Below are 22,292 nucleotides of genomic sequence, written 5' to 3'. Positions count from 1 at the left end.
ATCTATATATATATATATATATATATGTAAACAATAAATCTAACTATATTTGCTAAAAAAAAAAGTGAACTTGTTAATAAATGTATAATCTGCATAATATTTTTGGTTGAATTACCTGAAAAAAAAAAAATTTCTAAAAAAATGTTGTAGACTCCTAAGTACAAAAACAGGGAGTAATGAAAAAACTATAAAATAATTTTTGGGGTCATGAACAAGCAAAAATTAAAATACTTGACCTCAAAATTTACAAATGGAGTTGCTTCTTATTTCTAGACTCAATACCCTGTTTGTAGATGAGTGAATACTGTGCAAAATGTGGTTAGTTACTAAAAGTGGAGAAATCAATTATGCATTACAATTGAAGAAGTTAGTTAGAGAACCAGGAAGACAGAAAAAGAGAAAAAGCATTAATGACAAACAACTGTATAAAGTCCAATGGTCTAATTATTTATTATTTTTTAGAATATTCCCTTCTTTGGGGGCCGAATTAGAAAGAAATATGATCTGGCATAGCAATGGCCCCCCGACCCATGAAGTACTCAACATATTTGTCGCGTACCTCACGAGCTGATTGGGGGGCCAAGCCAGCGCGACCAGTGTCCAGCCCGGGAAGGGGATCTGAGGGTAGTCTTGCCTCAGAACCGATGTCGGGTAGGTACGTCTGGGAGTGCCTGCGTAAAAAGTTGTGCAAAATGCAGCAGGCAAATACAACGGTGTCCAATTTATATTCCGCCAGATGTATCGATGTCCTGAACAGGCGGAACCGGTTGGTGAGTATCCCAAAGGCATTCTCGACTACCCTCCGAGCCCTGCCCAACCGAAAATTAAACACACTCCTCTCTGAGGTGAGGGTCCTCTGGGGAAAAGGCCGCATGAGGTGAGGACCAAGCCCGAAAGCCTCGTCCGCTAGGAACACAAACGGAAGTCCTTCCACATTATCTTCATCTGGTGGCAATGCCAGACCACCAGCTTGGAGACGATCATAGAAATCAGTCCGTGCGAACACTCCCCCATCAGACATCCGGCCGTTCTTCCCCACGTCCACATATAGAAACTCATACTGTGCCGATACCACCGCCATCAACACAATACTATGATAACCCTTGTAATTATAATAGTAGGACCCCGAGCGGGGTGGGGGCACAATGCGGACGTGTTTCCCATCTATTGCTCCACCGCAGTTTGGAAAATCCCACCGCTGGGCAAATTGGGAAGCCACAGACTGCCATTCCTGTGGTGTGGAGGGTAGCTGTGGGGACAAACAAAAATAGAGATTTAGTACTTTGTAACAAAAACATCCTACAAGCATCCTTGTGACAGTTCACAGTATTAAAATTGCATTAGAAAAATGTGCATGGAGAATTTGGGAAATGAAATATATAGGGCCACTTCATTAAGAGACTCCACAGCCCTCTGATGGGGACAATAAAAGTTTGAAGGGGGGGGGGGGGACACAAAAAACAAAAAGTCCTGTTTGAAAAAATGGCAAGGTGGGTTTGTCCCTAGGATAGCATGCTGGACAGGTTAATATTGGGTAAGGGACAAATATGCAGGTAGGCCAAGAATAAAACATGTAAAGCTTATATCAACATGCATAGGGAGAAATGGTAACGTTAGTTAAACACACAGCATATCTGGGAAATTAAAAATAAAATTAGTTAGCAACATTATTACAGCCAGGAAACTTACCTTAATATACTCCTCATGCATAACTTTGATGATGGCAGCACACGTGTCCGGTATGATGACCCCAAGCGCCTGCGGAGAGATGCCTGTCGAGAACTTGAGGTCCTGCAGGCTCCTCCCAGTCGCCAGGTACCGCAACGTGGCAATAAGCCTCTGCTCGGCCGTGATGGCTTGGCGCATCACAGTGTCCTGCCTCGTGATATAGGGGGACAGAAGTTCCAGCAGACTGTTGAATACGGGGTCCGTCATGCGGAGAAAATTCCTAAAGTCATTAGGATTATTCTCCTGGAGTTCCCTAAGCAGAGGCATATGTGAGAACTGGTCACGCTGGCGCAACCAATTCTTGGTCCAGAAACGCCTCCGCCCCCTGTTTCTGGCCAAAGTACTGGACAAATGAACATATCCAGCAGCCATCCCATAAACAGCACCAACTCGCGAAAATTGACGCTGCTGCTCCATCATGGCTTCAAACCGGCCGGCTGGTCAGTCAAGAACACACTGAAACAGAAAGCACTCGCAAATCCAGCACTACCTGCGACAAACGCGTGACAAACAGATACGAGCGCACAGGATGCAACTGCTAAAGCAGAAACAACCTGCTTGCCTATAGCCGAATGACAACTACGTTACCGCAAGCACACGCACTGAACCCGTGAATACACGCTGTCAAAGCCTGGAGACCGAGAAGCGCGAATCAGCTCTAACCAAACCTTCACTAACACGAGCAAACCCGTAACTAGCAAAAGAGGAACAGAGGGCGGCGCCATTAACTTTGGTCTTCCCCTTTATAGTGACGTCGTACGTAGTTTACGTGCACGCGTTCCGGTACGACGGGAATTTGGTCCGCTGGTGTGTACACGCCAGCGGAACAAAACACAAATCAGCCTTGTACGCCGGAAACTGTCGGGCAGACAGTTTCCAGCGCACAGATCCGGTCGTGAGTACAAGGCCTCAGGCTGCATATTTACGCTGGCCGCTAGGTGGCGCTTCCGTATAGTTACGTGATGAATTTGCTAATTAGGTAGATACGCCGATTCAGAAACGTACGTCCGGCCGGCGCATCTTTTTACGTTGTTTACGCTAGACTTTATGAGGGGTATCCTATGTTAAGTATGGACGTCGTTCCCGCATCGAGTTTTGAAAATTTTACGTAGTTTGCATAAGTCGTCCGTGAATGGGGCTGGATGTCATTTACATTCACGTTGAAACCAATACGTCCTTGCGGCGTAGTTTGGAGCAATGCACACTGGGAAATTCCACAGACGGCGCATGCGCCGTTCATGAAAAACGTCAAATACGTGGGGTCACAGTTAATTTACATAAAACACACCCACATCATCCCCATTTGAATTAGGCGGGCTTACGCCGCCACACATACGTTACGCCGCCGTAACTAAGGGCGCAAGTTGTTTCTGCATACGGAACTTGCGCCCTAAGTTACGGCGGCGTACCGTATCTGCGATACGTTACGCCCGCCCATAGATAGACCATTCTATCTGAATCTGGGCCATAGTCTATGCTAAATGCAGAGTATATATATATATATATATATATATATTTATATAATACTACAAACGGCCACCGTGTAAGCAGCCTTATATAGTGTGGGGCGTGGACTTAGTCCCCCTGAGCCAAGATTGGCCAAAGGCACCCTTTGACCCGAACATCAAGCTCATCCCTAGTAACAACCAGGGGTTTCTTCACTTTGGAGGGATTTTTTCTCACTTCCTGTTTTGGCTATAGGTTTTGAGGTGAAGTCTCCCCAATAGGACATATATTGCACAAAAGAAAAACAAACAGGATTATAAATCTTCCTTACTCTTTAAGTCCTACTTTAATTATGAGGAAAAAATAAATAAAGTGCCATGATGGATTTTAAGTAGCATTAAGTAAATTGCATCTTTTTGATGAACGAAATATAATATATTGTATGTAAATAGAAATCAGGTGTGGTTATAGTCAGGGCTAGACTGGGACAAAAATTTGGCCCTGGACTTCACCCAGACTGGCCCACTTTGACAGGTCTCTCCCATGGCGGCCAGACAACTCCCCCCCCCCAAGCCTCCTCTTCCCCTTCACTAGCCACTAGCCGTTCTACTTTATTAGAGTAGAGCGGCTGGTACTGGTACTCTTATAAGCAGTACCAGTGGGAAAGCTAGACATTATTTCACCCGGGGCAAAGAATCAATTCAGTGCTCCCCCTTACAGGACAAGATTAGGCAGAAGTGAGAAACTCCCAGGCCATAGCTGTTAAGTCAGCTGTCTGTCCCCTCCCCCATGCTCCTCTGTCGTCCCCCCCTGCTCCTCTGGTCCTCCCCCTCTTCTCTGTTCCCCCCAGGTGAGCGCTGCGGGGAGGGAGAGGAGGTGAGCGCTGCGGGAAGGGAGAGACAGAGGAGAGGCAGTCTGCTGTCACTGAAGCCGGCCCACTGAGCCAACGGCCCACCGGGAAACTTCCTGTAGTCCCAATGGCCAGTCCATCCCTGGTTATAGTATACCTTCTAGGAATATGTCCAATTTGAAGTGGGGTGATTTGTGTACAGGGCTACCGGAATAAGAGGGTAATTCAATTTTTAACTCAGAAAAAAACTTTTATTGTGCCAGCAAAATAAAACACACATTACATATCCATGTGATACATTACATCTGAGAACAGTACATTACGCCGATAAAGACATATAAAATAGTGGCACCAAAGAAGTTCGCATGGCCTATCTCGACAGAAAAGGAAAGAAAATTTAAATAAGGCAGACAGGCGCAAACCCGCCTACCCAACACTACAAAGCAAATGGCCAATGGGCCAACAAATAATCAATATTACCCATACCCATAATATTCTACCTGCACATATCGAATCTCCCCCTCTGCAGCAGAGGGTGTATGCAAAGATCGCATTACCTAATCATGAATAGCCAACATAGGCCTAGATTCACAAAGAGCAAGGCGCACATTACGCCTCCGTAGAGTAACCACCGTACGCTACGCCAACGCAGCACAGAGAGGCAAGAATTGCATTCAGCAAGCCAGTGCTCCCAACGCTGCGCCAGCGTGGCGTGGGTTTCGAAGGCGCACGCCGGCGTAGGTGGAAGTGGGCGTGAACCCATGCAAATGAGGCGTGACCCCATGCAAATGATGGGATGAGCGCCAGACAGGTACATATCACGAACTGCGCATGCGCCGTGAAGTGGATGCACCCCCATGCGCCTGCTCACAACCACGCCGGCAAAACTACCTAAGCTACGCCGGATCACTACGTACGCCATGAACATAACGTATGCCCAGCCAGACACACGACCGACGCACAATACGTCGGTTTGTGTTCCCTGGTGCAGACCTGTGCATGTCTGTTGCCGGGTTGCACCTCCTTTATGGGGAATAACTTTACGCCGGACGTAAAACTTACGTGCATCTCGCGTAGCATGCGCCGGCCACACGCACGTTCGTGAATCGCCGTATTTCCCTAATTTGCATATTTCAATGGCTAAACAATGGAAGCGGCACCATGTGCCCAGCCTACGCCGGCGTAAGCAAGCTACGTCGGCGGGTTTTAAGGCCCTTAAGGTACTGGCCATAGAGTCAATTCCGACAGGGACCCTGACAGACCCTGACTGAGAATGAAAGATTTTCCCTCCTTTGCAAGAGGGAAACTTTCTGGATTTTTCGGCTTGGATCCCTGTCGCCAGGCGGCTTAAACGAGGAGCTTGATATCTTAAGTATTACTAATTAATTCTGAATCTACTATTTACCTTATCTTTATATGTATATATATATATATATATATATATATATATATATATATATATATATGTATATATATATTATGGTTTCTGTTTACTATGCTTCAAGCAGTTCCATTTATCTACTTCATTGTTGATATGCATATAGGTGATCGTACGTACATACATGGGCAGCTAGTGTGTGCACACACAAGGACTTTTTATTAGTTTATCATTATTATTTTTTGTCATTTATTATTCATTTAAAATTGTCTTTTTGCATAATGGCGTGCTAAATGTTGTTTTACATGTTTTGTTTGTGTTCATCTCAGATATATATAATTCTTACTACATGTTACTTATTGTCAAGGTTTTAGTGATTGTAGGGTCAAAATCAAAATCCCTCTTCCCACCTGCCCTTGTCCAATCATAAGGTTACTATGCCTTTATTAGTTTGGTGGTGATGCCGTTCCGTGACTTTGACAAAGCGTCTGGGACGCGAAGCATGTCAGTCACGGCTCATTCCCACCATCTCTGATGTCCTCTGATGCCCACAGAAGTTCCTAGTTGTGATTTACCATACACTGACGTTTTGGGAATCCTTACAGTGACGCCAGTGCATGTCTCCCCATTGCCTGGGTGCTGCACTCCCGATTGGCCTCTGGTGTCACATGACTATTGAAGGACAGCGTCCGGACACCGCTTCCTTCCTCCTTCTCTGTGACGTTGTGGAGATCCCGCCCTTCGTTGCCTGCGGCTGCGTCATCGGCTCGGCTGCGTCGTGTCCAGGCTTCCTCGCCGCTCCTCATCGTGGCTGTGAGGAGGATCCCGCTCCCATTGGCCCTTTACCATCATCTGGGTGAATTTGCAACCCCCCTTGCATCGGAGCCGCACTACATCACGGCGCTACTGACAGCTCCCAGCGTGGAAGTGCTTCTTCAATTGCCTGAACCATCTCCCTGTATGGATTCATGAGAGCCGCTGTGGAGGTATTGTACCATCTCCCTACACTACAGTGTGCTCACTACTTGGAAGTACATTTAGTCATCTCCCCACAGTGGTCTTTTGGTTCCCACTATACCACTTCTGTGTATGCATTGTGGACTGTAATCAGATTTTATCCATTCATTTAACTCTTTGCTATTATTGTGACATTTTTATCAGTTTATGTTCATCCTTTAGTTTTTAGACTATAAAGTGCCATCAACTTACCTCTGTGCGCTGTATCCTTTGTTTTTTCTGTACTATTGCCCATTTTTCTAAGTGGTTGACAGCTGCACGGAAGGCTTTTTGTACTTTTCCTAACACATCACATTGTATGTCACTGTTGCATGGTGTAGCGCTATCTGGGGGGATTTTTTTGTATAATCGTCGGCGGGGTTTAGCCTGGTTTTAGGCGCATGTCTGTTTGTGGGTCTGGCGCACAGATACGATGGCGCACATTTGCACTTATGTCGGCGTAACTTGATATACGTCGGCGTAAGTGCTTTGTGAATCTGGGCCATAGAGTTTACCATCCCCTCAGCCACAGAAGCTGCTTATACTTGTAACAACCAATGTAAAATCAGTGCCAACCTAGGGGTCTCCAATCATGCCTGCTATATATAATACAACTTTTGAGCTGCATTTCTATGCTGATATGTTAGGTGCTCCCGGATAAGGGTGTAGTTGACCTGATCCATCCATTGATTTTTGGTCATAACCTGGCCACCAGCTTTCGAGCTAGGTATAATAATCGAATTACCGCTTTATTGATAGGAGGGGGAAATGTTTCTTCATATACTGCTCCCAAGACACATATCAGGGGATCCAAGGGGACATTAACCTGATACACTGAGGAAATAACCTCAGTGATATCACCCCAATATCGATGCAACTTGGAACAGCGCCAAATTAGGTGAATTAGAAACCCCTCGCCCCCACAACATTTGGGGCATATAGAGGAGTCTCTTCTTCCCCAACAATGCAATTGTATAGGCGTGCGATAGGCCCTGTGCTATAACAACAAATTAAACAACCTATGAGATTGTAACACAGAAGTGATGGGACCTGATTGAAAACACAAATCCCAAATCAGTAATCTCCCCCAGGTCCTGTGTCCAACCCTGTCTACTTGGTAGATTTTCTGAGTCCTGCATGGATGACAGTAAGCTAAGATAAGCGAGTAAATATGAGATATCAAGCCCTTTTTACTCCAGTCCATAAAAACTTTCTTTGTTCAGAGAATGACTGGCAAGTAAAAGAGTGGAGATTTGGGCTCCATTGGAGGTACATGTAATATTGACTTCTAGGGAGATTAAATTTGTTTTGCAGGTCCAATAAGGATTTTAACACGCTTTGGTTATACAATTGGGCAATATTGCGAATACCAGCCCACCTCCACTGCTAAAAACCTTCCAGTTTGTATATTTCTGCTAAATTGGGATTACATCACAGTGGGGTTTCTTCCAGAAATCCCACGATTCTCAAACTAGACCTGACAGTAGTCCAAAGTTTTTTTTTAGAAGGACAACAGTGGGAGCCTCTTGTGGCAACACAGGTAACCCCGCCTCCAGACTTGTTAGCACTGAGGTGTTATGTATTCCAGTGCGCAATAGGCTCTCTATCGAGTCAGAGTCGTTCAATAGCCCAAAACCACACAGGTGTTGAAGTTGGGATGCATAAAAATAAAGTTTAGAGATAGCGACTGTTGCTCCCCCGATCTTAGCCATATTGCAGAGTGGAAAGACTGATTCTAGCAACTTGTTTCTTCCTTATCAAGGATCTGAACCATGTGTCAATATGAGTGAACTATCTACTGGGGGATCCACTTTGGGGAATTGTGCATGATACAACAATTGGGGGCACCAGACCATTTTAATTAGGTTTATCCTTCCTATTACTGACAATGGTAGTTTACACCAAGTGTTACTCGTCGTTTGGAATCTTTTGACAAGGGGCAGGAGATTCTCTTCTAGGTAGGAAAATGGGTTCGCAGACACATGTACTCCCAGATATTTAAAGGAGGAAACTACCTTGAGGGATTCTGCAGCAACTGGCAACAAAATCATTGGATCATCTAAGGGTAAAAGGACAGATTTACTCCAGTTAATGGAGAAACCCAAAACAGAGCCAAAGTGCTGAATTACCACCATAGCAATAGTTAGGGAAGTATCCACATCCCCCAGATACAGTAGAGTGTCATCTGCGTAAAGGGAGATCTTCTCACCGCCCTGCTCTCTATTAAAGCCCACAATGGATGGGGACGACTGTATAATAGCTGCAAGCGGCACCCCTGTCTAGTAACCTGAAAAAAGGAAAAGGATCTGAGAGGTCCCCATTCACGTGGATCCTAGTCGTGGGGGCTGCGTACAACAGTCTAACCCAATTAATAAAGTTTTCACCTAGCCCAAAATGCTTCAGCACTTCCCACAGATAAGGCCATTCAACGCTGTCAAAGGCCATAGCTGCATCTAATTAGAGAATCGCTCATTGTCCTGGGTTGTCAACGGGGATCTGGAGGTTGAGAAATAGGTGCCGTATGTTAAGGGCTGTGGATCTAGATGGAATGAACCCCGATTGGCATTTATGAACTATTTTGTAAATGACATTAGCTAGTCTGGTAGCCAGAACCCTGGCCAATAATTTCACATCTGTGGTCTGTAATGAGATAGGCCTATAGGAATCTGGAGAATGGGCCTCCTTACCAGGTTTCAACAACAACACAATTATCGATTCGTTCATGGACTGGGGAAGATTTCCCTTCTCTAGCCACTTCCAGACCTTAGGTGTTTTTCAGATTTGGTGTTTGCAAGACTAAAACAGTTTTTTCTGCTAGAAAATTACTTAAAACCCCCAAACATTATATATATATTTTTTTCTAACACCCTAGAGAATAAAATAGTGGTCATTGCAATACTTTTTGTCACACCGAATTTGCGCAGTGGTCTTACAAGCGCACTTTTTTTGGAAAAAAATCACTTTTTTTAATTAAAAAATAAGACAACAATAAATTTGGCCCAATTTTTTTATATATTGTGAAAGATAATGTTACGCCGAGTAAAATGATACCCAACATGTCACGCTTAAAAATTGCGCCCGCTCGTGGCATGGCGTCAAACATTTACCCTTAAAAATCTCGATAGGCGATGTTTAAAAAATTCTAGAGTCACAAAATATTCCAACTGCACACCTTCCAGGAAAATGGCCAATAAGTAAAAGGGTGCTGAAACGATCACCAGCTGGGAACCGGAAAGCAAATCTAAAAAATTCAAGAGGTTGCATTTTTTGAGCTACAGAGTAGCTCTAGAGCTAGAATTATTGCTCTCGCTCTAACGATCGCGGCGATACCTCACTTGTGTGATTTGAACACCGTTTTCATATGCGGGCGCTACTCGCGTATGCGTTCGCTTCCGCGCGCGAGCTCGTCGGGACGGGGCGCTTTAAAACATTTTTTTTTTTGTTTTCTTATTTATTTTTATTTATTTTATTACTTTTTACACTGGAAAAAAAAATTGATCACTTTTATTCCTATTATAAGTAGGGTTGTCCCGATACCACTTTTTTAGGACCGAGTACAAGTACCGATACTTTTTTTCAAGTAGTCGCCGATACCGAATACCGATACTTTTTTTAAATGTGTCCCCAAATGCAGCCATGTCCCCCCCATATGCAGCCATGTCCCCCACATATGCAGCCATGTCCCTCTAGCCATGTCCCTCACATATGCAGCCATGTCCCTCTAGCCATGTCCCTCACATATGCAGCCATGTCCCTCTAGCCATGTCCCTCACATATGCAGCAATGTCCCTCTAGCCATGTCCCTCACATATGCAGCCATGTCCCTCTAGCCATGTCCCTCACATATGCAGCCATGTCCCTCACATATGCAGCAATGTCCCTCTAGCCATGTCCCTCACATATGCAGCAATGTCCCTCTAGCCATGTCCCTCGATGCGGCGGCGCGATGCGGCGGCAGCGGCGGGGGGGGGAAAGTATTCTATTTAGGTATCGGGGGTATTTGCGCGAGTACGAGTACTCCCGCAAATACTCGGTATCGGTCCCGATACCGATACTGGTATCGGTATCTGGACAACCCTAATTATAAGGAATGTAAACATCCCTTGTAATAGAAAAAAGCATGACAGGTCCTCTTAAATATGAGATCTGGGGTCAAAAAGACCTCAGATCTCATATTTGGGCTTAAATGCAAAAAAAAAAAAAAATTGGAAATGTCATTTTTTCAAATGACAAAAAAAAAATTGTCTCTTTAAGAGGCTGGGCGGGACTGACGTTTTGACATCACTTCCGCCCAGCAGAGCTATGGGGACGGGCGAAGGAGATTTTTCCTTCAGTCTCGTCCCCGCTCAGCTGCCGAACAGTCGCGATCTCCTCCGCCGCTACCGACGGCTCCGGCAAGCGGCGGAGGGCGCGGGAGAGCGGCGGGAGGGGGGGGGGGCCCTCTCCCGCCACCGATAACGGCAATCTTGCGGCGAATCCGCCGCGGAGACCGCCGTTATCGTTTACCAGACCGCGCACACTAAAGATTGATACCTCGGTTGTGGCAGCAGCTGCTGCCGTTACCGAGATATCAATCTTTAAAAAATGGACGTACATCGTCGTGCGCAGGTCTGGAAGTGGCTAGCACATCCACGAATACCACCCTGAGATGGGGCAGTAGTATGTCAGAGTTTCGTTTGTATGCTTCCACCAGCAAGCCATCCGAACCCAGAGACTTACCATGAGAGGAAAGGGCCAGTGCCTCCAACAGCTCATCAAAAAAATGCACTTCATCCCTGGCCACCACCCGTAAGCGGGCAGCGTAAAGCATGGTATATTGTAACTCCAGGGAACGAAACCTTTTCTTTACATCATTAAACTGGGCTCTCTGCTTTTGCACCTCCGCTGAAAAGTCTGGGAACTGGGCAATGTTTTAATTGTCCATCACAAGGGCATCCCCCATAGTACAGGCCTTAGAAAGAATAACATTGTAGTTAATCAGTTTAAACAAAAAGGCTCTGGGGGATTACCCGGGGGCAGGGACCTTGAGGGGACCCGGTGCGCACGCTCAACTGCGAACATTGTGGAAAACGAATCCTTTCCAAACTTGTCAAACAGCCATTGTTCTATGAAATGGACAGGATTCTTTCCTTCCATCTTTTCAGGAATGCCAATAGCTCTAATATTATTTCTGCAAAGTCTGTTTTCCAAATCGTCAAGTCTCGCAGCATGTTTAGCTACCAACATCTGCTGAGTGTGTGACTCCCTCTGCATGGGTGCCCAATCATCTTCAATGGTACTAATGCGCCCTTCAATGGCGGCAGTGCGGTCTCTCAACTTTTGCATGTCCTGGCGCAGAAAGGACACTTCAGCTTTTATCCCCTTAACCTCTGATGCCAGGGCAGTGTTGGACAGATTACAGGATGTAACCACAGAAAGGATATCTCTTAATGTGGGTTCAGGCCCATTCGAGCCTGAGGATGTGGCTGCCCGTGGGTTGTTAGTCTCAGGGGTAGTACTCACTGTGTCCCATGACAGTATTGGCGCCATCAGATCCTCCAGTGGTACGGTATCGTCTGCATCTGACTGGGAGCCGCTGTGTTCTTCTGCCCCATCACCAGGTAGTTCAGGCAGTTCCTGTGTACCATATAGGGAGAAAAGTTTCTGTGCGGCTTCCCTGTATTTAATCGGTGTATATTTAACTGTACAAAACCCCCATAACTGGTGTCTAATTTAGGGGGAACTACCTAGGGGGCTTTAAGCAAGATAGTGGGGTTGATTTACTAAAGGCAAATCCACTCTGCACTACAAGTGTGCTGCAAGTTCACTTGTAAGTGCAGTCGCTGTAAATCGCTGTAGGTCTGAGGGGAAGCTCTGAAATTAGTGATAGCTCTTTTGATTTTATCATCCAATCTTGTGCAAGCAAAAATTGTTTTATTTTATTTTTTCCTTGCATGTCCCCCTCAGATCTACAGTGACTGCACTTCCAAGTGCATTTGCAGTGCAAAGTGGATTTGCCTTTAGTAAATAAACCCCAATGTGTGTATATGTGTGTGTATGCATGTTGTACATACACTTTATATAATTTGTATGAAATAGAGATTTAAAAATATATTGTATGTACGTTATTTCTTCACCCTAAATGGAAATCTCTCAAAAAGAGAATAATTTTCTCAGCTCAGTAAAATTAGAACACATTGAAATAGATTTTTTCATGCAACCTTAGGAGCTTGAAGAAACCTCCAAACCACTTTATTCAAGAGGCAATCACTGTGAAGGTATTCATAACCAATCTGAATTGACAGGAAAAGAAATTGGGTTATTAGCACAAAAGTGACAGAAGAGAAATCACCTGCAAAGACATTTCTGTCAGGAAACTGAAAGGGATATATATATATATATATATATATATATATATATATATATATATATATATATATATATATATATATATATATATATATATATATATATATATATATATATATATATATATATCAAATGTAAAGAACACAATAAATAACCTCTGATGGAATGTGATATGAACAGTGACTAAAAAACGAGCAACGATAGGATTCCATCTACTAAATTACTTCAGGGCATTATTTTTAATATAGATTTTCAATCAGATTTATAGCTGATCATCATTCTGCACACACAATCTAATTTTCTTCTACTTTGCATTCATTAATTTGAATAGAACAGTATCCAAATGATAGGCACATTATTTAAAAAAGAATAGGAAGATGTTTTAAAATGTATTTCTTAATTATTTTATGTTGAGCACTATAGGACTGTACAGCATTGGTTATATCAGACATTTCTGGACTGTTATAACTGCTGGTCACTGTGGAATTACATCTTAAAAACCAGTGGAACAGAATTACATGTCAGGGTGTTTATATATAAAGGTTGCAAATAAAGATACATTTCCTAGAAGAAAGTTTTTAAAATAGATAAGAACACCTGATGAACTGTCCATTACTGGGAGATCAAAGAGTAAGCCGTGGCTTAAAGTCATCTATATATATATATATATATATATATATATATATATATATATATATATACACCGGTATATAGTTGTGCTCATAAGTTTACATACCCTGGCAGAATTTATGATTTCTTGGCCTTTTTCAGAGAATATGAATGATAACAAAAACGTTTCTTTCACTCATGGTTAGTGTTTGGCTGAAGCCATTTATTATCAATAAACTGTGTTTTTTTGTTTTTTTAATCATAATAACAACAGAAACTATCCAAATTACCCTGATCAAAAGTTTACATACCCTGATGATTTTGGCCTGATAACATGCACACAAGTTTACACAAATGGGTTTGAATGGCTATTCAAATGCACCTGTGATCTGTTTGCTTGTAATTAGTGTGTGTGTGTATAAAGTTCAACAAGTTTCTGGACTCCTTGTTATATTCTATCATTACCCTAGCTGGTCCTTGAATGCCTCCTATGGTCACCCATAGCACACGGTTCTCTTGATGCAGACAGACACCTGTGACCTTTCCTAGTAATTTGATTAACATCTCAAAAGACCTGGGTAAGTAGCATTGCTGCAGGACTAAATTTGCACATGTATATAAAGGAACTGTTATGTACTCAAATATATTTCTCTAGGAATAAATAAAGAATTATGTATATTGTATGTGATCCTAAATCGATTTTTGATGTAATTATTATATGTATATGTTTTTTTTCTCAATATAAGGCTTGTACCTTTAATTTGACAGCATCCCCTGAAGAAGCCAGACATGTGGGCAAAACATGTTGGGAACTCCATTCTACAATGCTGTATCCATAAAACTTTTGTTGATATGTACTTGTCAATTGTTACCTTTTTAACAATTTATTTGCTCTTTAAATATTTTTTTTTACCTATCATAGTTGATATTATTTCATCTCATTCTGCACCTTAAAAATCCCAATTTGTCATCTTCTATTTATCTAACCAAGGGATGTGGTGCTAATAATAAGTTGGCCATGGTTATAAAGTCTTTTTCATCCATATATGAATCAAAGTTCGATCAGGTACCGACCGAGATTTGATCCATGTATGTGAAGGCTGGTTGTATTCATCAATGGACAATTTGTTTACTGCCGGCAGCTATAGCCATTAGCAATAAACATTGTGTGCCGGTGGTCGGGAAGGCTCCCCATACCCCCATGCCAACACAACACAATAACGATGCAGGAGAAATTCCCCTATAACCATTGCCTGCGTTGGTTGGGGAATCAAGTGATTTTCTTTCCTTCCACCTGTAGTAAAATAAAATAAAATCAAATCTATGAGCTGCTTAAATGTTGATCAAGGAATTTGCCCACAGTGTGACAATGCCATCTGCTGGAGGACATTAATGACTTCAGCAGAATCCATGACAGTTACAGATTAAAAGCTGCGCTGCAATGTGATGTGAGAAATCGATATAACAATCAGATTATAAAGAATATATTGCACACAAAACACTAGTGCAATGTGAAATGATCAAGTGAGGGTGCAAAGTCCATATGAATGGATGTATCTCAGGGAAAATCAGGATGACAGAAAGTTCTCCGAGTATGTGAAAAGGTATCCAAACTTATCCAGTGAATCTGTATAGCAGATAGAAAAGTCCTCCACCGTTAAATCCTAACTGCTTACCACAACGATAAGTAAATCAAGCATGTAACCGTGACTGCCAATTCCAAGATTCCAGGGGAAATTTTTTCACTTTATCTTTGTTTCAGATATCAGACTATTCACTTTCCAGAGTATGACCCAAAAGAGAAAAGGCTGACATAGCGTGATACCGTAATAAAATTCGTTTATTAGTAAAAGTGTTGCACTTACAGTTATGCAGTAAAAACAGTGCGTGTGTAGTAATAGCCGGCCGGCTTAACTGTCCGCTCGTCCTTCCGGGTAGACTGCGCAGTACAATTCGTAGTGACGTCAGCACGCCGCTCCTCCCTACGCCGTTTCGTCACAACAATGACTTCTTCCAGGGGCACGGGAAGAAGTCCTTGTTGTGACGAAACGGCGTAGGGAGGAGCGGCGTGCTGACGTCACTACGAATTGTACTGCGCAGTCTACCCGGAAGGACGAGCGGACAGTTAAGCCGGCCGGCTATTACTACACACGCACTGTTTTTACTGCATAACTGTAAGTGCAACACTTTTACTAATAAACGAATTTTATTACGGTATCACGCTATGTCAGCCTTTTCTCTTTTGGGTCATACTCTGGAAAGTGAATAGTCTGATATCTGAAACAAAGATAAAGTGAAAAAATTTCCCCTGGAATCTTGGAATTGGCAGTCACGGTTACATGCTTGATTTACTTATCGTTGTGGTAAGCAGTTAGGATTTAACGGTGGAGGACTTTTCTATCTGCTATACAGATTCACTGGATAAGTTTGGATACCTTTTCACATACTCGGAGAACTTTCTGTCATCCTGATTTTCCCTGAGATACATCCATTCATATGGACTTTGCACCCTCACTTGATCATTTCACATTGCACTAGTGTTTTGTGTGCAATATATTCTTTATAATCTGATTGTTATATCGATTTCTCACATCACATTGCAGCGCAGCTTTTATTATTATTACTTGCAATTTATGTTTATCTGACATTTTGAGCAGCAGCAGCTTTTTTGTTTCACATTTTTTATTTTTATTATTTTTTATTTTTATTTTATTTTTATTCATTTTATTTTTATTTAATATTTTTTTTTTCACTGTTTTTGAACCAATTCAAGTGGTTTCTCACTATATTAGATTGTTTAGACCTGCGCAGTATTTATTTTTATACACAGTTACAGATTAGACAGAGGACTATCCAGGGGGTGAGTGAGGGGTGTCGATGTGGGTGGTTTTTGGGTGTGTTATAAAATGCCAAGTCAGGCCATTTACTATCCCTCTCATACTTGGAGCCCATCCCTGACACAAAACTTGGGAAAGAATGTATTGTATCATCTTTGCTATTTTATTATTAATAAATTTATAGCACCATTTAGATTTATTTATGTACTTTTATGTACATTTATGTGATTTTCTTTATGTTTTAATTAAATAAAACCTTTTAACACTGATATTACTATTATTATTCTCATTGTTATTAATGTTATCAGAGCTCTAACAAAATAGTAAAACTATAGAAACAGACAAAAATAGATAAATACTAAAACACTTCTAGATACCTCATTTGTCACCCCAGACACCAGTAGGTGTAGGAGTAGGAGTGCATATTTTAACCACTAGAGGTAAGGCTACTGTTCCCTATAATTGTCTTTTCAAACCTCTACATCAGCAAATGACCTAGTGAATAAGTGAAGAGACATTCCCCAACACATCCTTTCCAGTCTGAAAAATAATATCACTTCCTGATCCTTTGGATATACTTTAAGAGCAGTTTCACACTGGGGCGGGGACGGCGTTCGCGGTAAAGCGCCAATTTTTTTAGTGGTGCTTTACTGCCTTTTTTGCGGAGCTATTCGGCTGCAAGCTGTGCGCTTTTTACCTCCGCTAACGGCTGAAAAGGGGTTAAAACCCCTGGCAAAGCGGCGCTTTGCCGGTGGTTCAGCCGCACTGCCCATTCATTTCAATGGGCAGGAGCGGTGGAGGAGCGGTGTACACACCGCTCCTTCACCGCTCCAAAGATGCTGCTTGCAGGAGTTTTTTTAACGTCCTGCCAGCGCATCACCTCAGCCCTTGGGCTTTCACACTGAGACTGCAAGGGAGCAGTTTTTCTGGCGCTTTACAGGCACTCTTTTTAGCACAAAAGCGCCTGAAAAATGCCCAGTCTTACCTCCAAACCTGTTACAATAATGTGGATGGCCAAAATGCAAAAAAAAATAAGAATTTTTCTGATGGCACTAGCTAAAAATAAAGCACCAGCCACATGATTATAGGGTGCTCCTTCTCAGATTGACTTATTTTCCATTATATACAGTAGTAGACAGTGTATATTTGTTGATTATTTAGTTTATTCTTGTCTTGGTATGTTTGTGTACATTCATGGTGGTGCCTTATTATCTTGGCACTGTTTTAAAATCTAGGGACATTATAAGATTCTGCTCCCCACACTTATTGGAGTTGTGGGCAGTACCTCATGAGTTGCTCCATCCATGTTTTTTTATTAGGGTATGAGGTGGCCGGGTTCACACTGGTACGACACAACAGTTGTACAACTGTGGATCTGACTTTTCCCTGCAACTTCATGTCCGACTTCCATCCAACTTCAATGAACGGGATACAACTTTGATTCCAACAAATACATTTCTTTGTGGTCTAGTATTCTTCCATGTAAATATTGTAAGCAAAAGACTTCAAGGGATTGATGTTGATATTTATGCAGAAGTTCAACAAATTCAGATGACAAAGTCATTCCCCCAGACTTATCAGTCAGATGAGCAATTGGAAAAGGTTTTGAAAAGTGCCAAAAAGATGGCAGAGGAACTTGACATTGAGCCGGGTTTTCCCTTTGCAGAAATTTGGGCTTGCCGCAAAAGAACCCATTTTCAACAACAGATGAAAGTAGAAACAAAAAATTTTTGGGGGGGGGGGATTTTTGTGGGTGCCAGCAAATAGAAAATACAAGTACTAAGTTATGTTAAAAAAAACATAACAACCATTTTATTATTACATACAATACATGGTTAAAAAATCTTGTCTTCAAGGAAGTTAAAAACTAGTCATTCAAGATAGCGGTAAAGTGATTATCCCGACATGTTTTGCCACCCAAGGCTTCCTCAGGGTATTTTTTTAAAGACAAAAGATGTAGCACTGCATAGAACAAAACATAATTAGAAACAGTGCAATAACTCATTATACAACATAGTAAATTATAATTTCAGCTGCCATGCTAATTCATTGTCGCTCACTCACATAAGGTCTCCTCTCCAAAAAGCTGGATGCCAGATAGCAAGATGACAGTCACTAGATAGCACACATATAGGGCAATCAATGCCTGATCAGACCAGGCTGGGATCTGTGTGTATATTATTATAGTGTATTAATCAAATTTAATTAATTGTTTGACTAAGAAAATAGCCAATAAAGAGTATAGCAGTTTAAAGAAATATAAAAAGAGGCATGTAAATGAAGACAAAAATATATGACTTGTTTGCATAAATGTGTAGATATGAACCATACATAAGTATGGCATACTTCCATCAACAGCTGCTAAGATGAAGATAAGCCAAGAGTGCCAAGTTATAAGACGTAGCCTAATTTGTAAAAGCATATGATGAGAAATGCTGCAAAAATAGGGTAGTAGAGGATCTAATTAGGTCCAGACTGCACAGACTGGGTTTTAAGAAAGAAGATAATGACTGTTTTTTAGAGAAAGGGTTTAAAACGGACAGTCTTGTTTAGCCCGGCATATACCATAGCGTTTAAATTGTATATTCACTGGGTCTCCAACTGTAGCAGCACACGATCCATGCTGCCACCTCTGATATTGAGGGGTATATGGTCAAGGGCAAAGAGTGAAATCATATGTGGGTAAAAATTGTGGTAAAGGCACGCGTTGACTCACGCGCGTTTACATCTTTCTTTTTAGAATAGGGACTACATGATCCCTGATTCTTTTAAAGAAGGGGCGTTTAGTTTTGCCAATATAGAAACAGCTGCACAGGCATTTCGTAATATATACCACTCCTGGTGTCTGGAAAGTTACTTTTTGTCGAATGTCCCTGTTCTGATAGCATTTGAAGTTTTTGCTATTTTGTTAAAGTGACTATGCACTAGACGATCTTTTATGGATTTTGTTCTTTTATACATGATTTCTGGATGTTGTTTGATGTGCTTATTGATTAAAGGGTCTGCAGAAAGTAATGGCCAACATTTTGTCAGAATTCCTCGGATCTGTTTGTGTTGTTTGCAGTAGGGAGTGATTATTCTGACAGATTGCTTACTATCACTTTTGGTGTTGGTTGAGTAGATCAGGAAACTTCTCTCATGTTTTTTGGTTTTATTATAGGCCTTCTTAAGACGGCTATGGCTATAACACCTGTCACGCAGTTTGGAGTATAGTTCTCGAGCTGCCCTAACAAAGTCCTCCTCATTGGTATAGTTTCTTGCGAAGGTACTGACTGTAAGGTATGCTTTTTATTAATGTGCTGGATGTGAACTTGTCACGTGCAGGAGGGTATTTACTGCCAATGGCTTCCGGAACAGGGAAGAGCCCAGAAAGCCATTCTTTTTAACAAAAATATCCAAGTCTAGAAAGCTAACTTTTTGCAGGTCACATGTAATTGTAAATTTGAAGTTGTATTCATTACTACCAATGGTGGTCATAAACAAATCCAACTCATCTCTTGTTCCGGTCCAAAACAACAGCACATCAATATGACGATGCCACAAGGCGGTGTGCCCAAGCAAGTTTGGCACATTGTCCCTGGTGAAGAGTTCCTTCTCTCACCCCCCCCCCCAGGTACAGGTTGACATACGACAGGGCAGATTGTGTCCCCATCGTAACCCCCTGCACCTGGAAGGTAGTGGGATGTTCCAAAAATTAACACATTATGTGTCAAAATAAACCTTAAAAGGTCAACTATAAATTTGTTGTAACCATTGGCTAGTTTGCCTCTCTTTCTGAGATGACTCTCAATTACTGCCAATCCTTTCTCATGAGGGATGGTGTTGTATAAACGTTCAATATCTTTGGTCACCAACCAGGTATTGGGAGGGAGGGTTACGCCCTCCAGATTTATAAGCAGATCTATATATCTATATCTATAGTGTCCTTAGTGTAGGACGTAAGGGCGACCACATGCGGATTAAGATAATCATCCACAATGCTGCTAGCGTTTTCTGTTAAGCATTCACATCTGGACACTATAGGTCTGCCGGGAGGTGACGTTAAAATTTTTTGGAAGAGCAAAGAACGTCAGAATTTTTGGATCCTTAGTATGAAGAAAATTCTATGTGTTTTTATCAATAGTGCCCTGTTGGTAAGCCTTCAGAACGATGTTATAGTATTCATTGTTGTAGTGGTCTATCACAATTTTAGTAATGGGTCCATACCAGTTTCTATTTTGCATAATTTGTACATAATTTCATACTGTTTATTATCCATGATTACCAAATTACCACCCTTCTCGGCTGGTTTTATAACTATTGATCGATTTGTTTGTAAAGTGATTAGTGCCTGTTTTTGAGTATTAGTAAGGTTGTTGAGCTTGGTTATAAACCAAGTGTGTTTTTTCGATTTTCTTAGTGGTTTGTTGGACAAAGGCCCAAATATTAGGGTTGTTGTTGAGTAATGTGAAATTACGAGACTTTGACCTAAAAGAGAAGGGTGGAGGGAAGGTCACACCAACAGGGCCGTCCGCCATCGAATTGCCGGAGGACATGTCCGGCTCTGTGTGGCCTTCCTCCCATAGCTCCATAAGATCATCAATTGCACAAAGCTCCTGTAAAGTAGGAGTAAGTGCCTACATCTGGACACTTAGAGCTAGTAGGCTCACAAGGTTGTATAGGTTTGTCATAGAGAGTCTTAAACATAAGTCTACGTGCAAACATACCAGAGGTCTGGTGGGATAGTTTGATCTTATTCATTAAACTCTCCCATGCCTGCTCACAAAAGTCTGTCTTGATGCAAAAAGTAGGAATAGCTCCTAATCAGTGGAAAGAAAGAAAAAATAAGTAAAACATTTGAAAAAATATATGAATACAATTCGGTAAATATCTATCAATGTAGAAAAACAGTACAATGTGCATAGACAGCTTAATTAAGCAAAAAAAAAAAAATACATAAACCTTGCTATGAATAAACAGTGTCACCAACCCATAAACAATTAAATGGTGTGGTACAACACCTGGAATAGATAGGAAAGGGATAGTGATATGGGTAGGTGACAATGTCAAAGAGGCACCAACATCCCTGAAAATGGAAATATAAACAGGGTAATTTTGGGGGAATTTTTGGGGGTGCCAGCAAATAGAAAATACAAGTACTAAGATATGTAAAAATATATACCAAACAGATTAAATTAATTTCCTTTTTTCCAAGTTCTAGACTCTGCTATCCATTCACTAGAAGAATGTTTTGTTACAGCTCCACAAACACAGCAATGTTCTTGTGGTGCTCTATAACATTCCCAAACTCAAGGAAGCAATACCTGAAGACCTACTCCAGCAGTGTGAAAAATTGGAAAGTGTTTTGTTCCATGATAACATGCAGGATATAGATTCAAATGATCTCAACGATGAACTGAAAGCTCTGTCAAAATATGTCCCTGCAGACTTGTCGCCAAAGGGCGTGCTGGAGTATCTCTGCACAAATTTCACTGCCCTCTTTCCAAATGCCTTCATTGCTCTGTGTATACTGTTAACACTCCCTGTAACCATTGCTAGTAAAGAGCAATGCTCCTCAAAAATAAAATTAATAAAAACATACCTGCGCTCTACTATGTCACAAGAAAGGTTGATGAGCCTGGCGACCATATCAATTGAACATGAACTAGCCCAAACTGTACACCTGAAGGAAGAAGTGTTTTTACACCCAAAAAGGCACGGAAAGCAAGTGAGTAACATAATCAACCAAAAAGGAAGGGCAGGGTGCTAGCTCCAGCTTGCAACCATGAACACGTAGACCAAGTGACAAAAATTTGTTGCGACATCTTGCAGACTTCAACATCTTGTTTTGGCACAGTGCTACTAAAAGTTTGTTCAAGTGAAATTTTTTTGCTGCACACCAACATCCGTCCAACAGGTTTGTTGAAAGGTTGCCACCAGGACTAAAACAACGGACCAAGTGGTGACGACATTTCACACAAACATTGTGCTTCTTCAAAACCCCTAGCACCCCTAGAAGCACAATGTATGTGTGAAACATCGTCACCCCTCGGTCCCTTGTTCTAGTCCTGGTGGTGGTCTTCCAATAAACCTGTTGGTTGGATGTTGTTGTGCAGCAAAT

The sequence above is a fragment of the Rana temporaria genome, chromosome 12, assembly GCF_905171775.1.
Source record: "Rana temporaria chromosome 12, aRanTem1.1, whole genome shotgun sequence".
In the NCBI taxonomy this organism is placed as follows: Eukaryota; Metazoa; Chordata; class Amphibia; order Anura; family Ranidae; genus Rana; species Rana temporaria.
Note: the sequence above shows the minus strand (reverse complement) of the source record.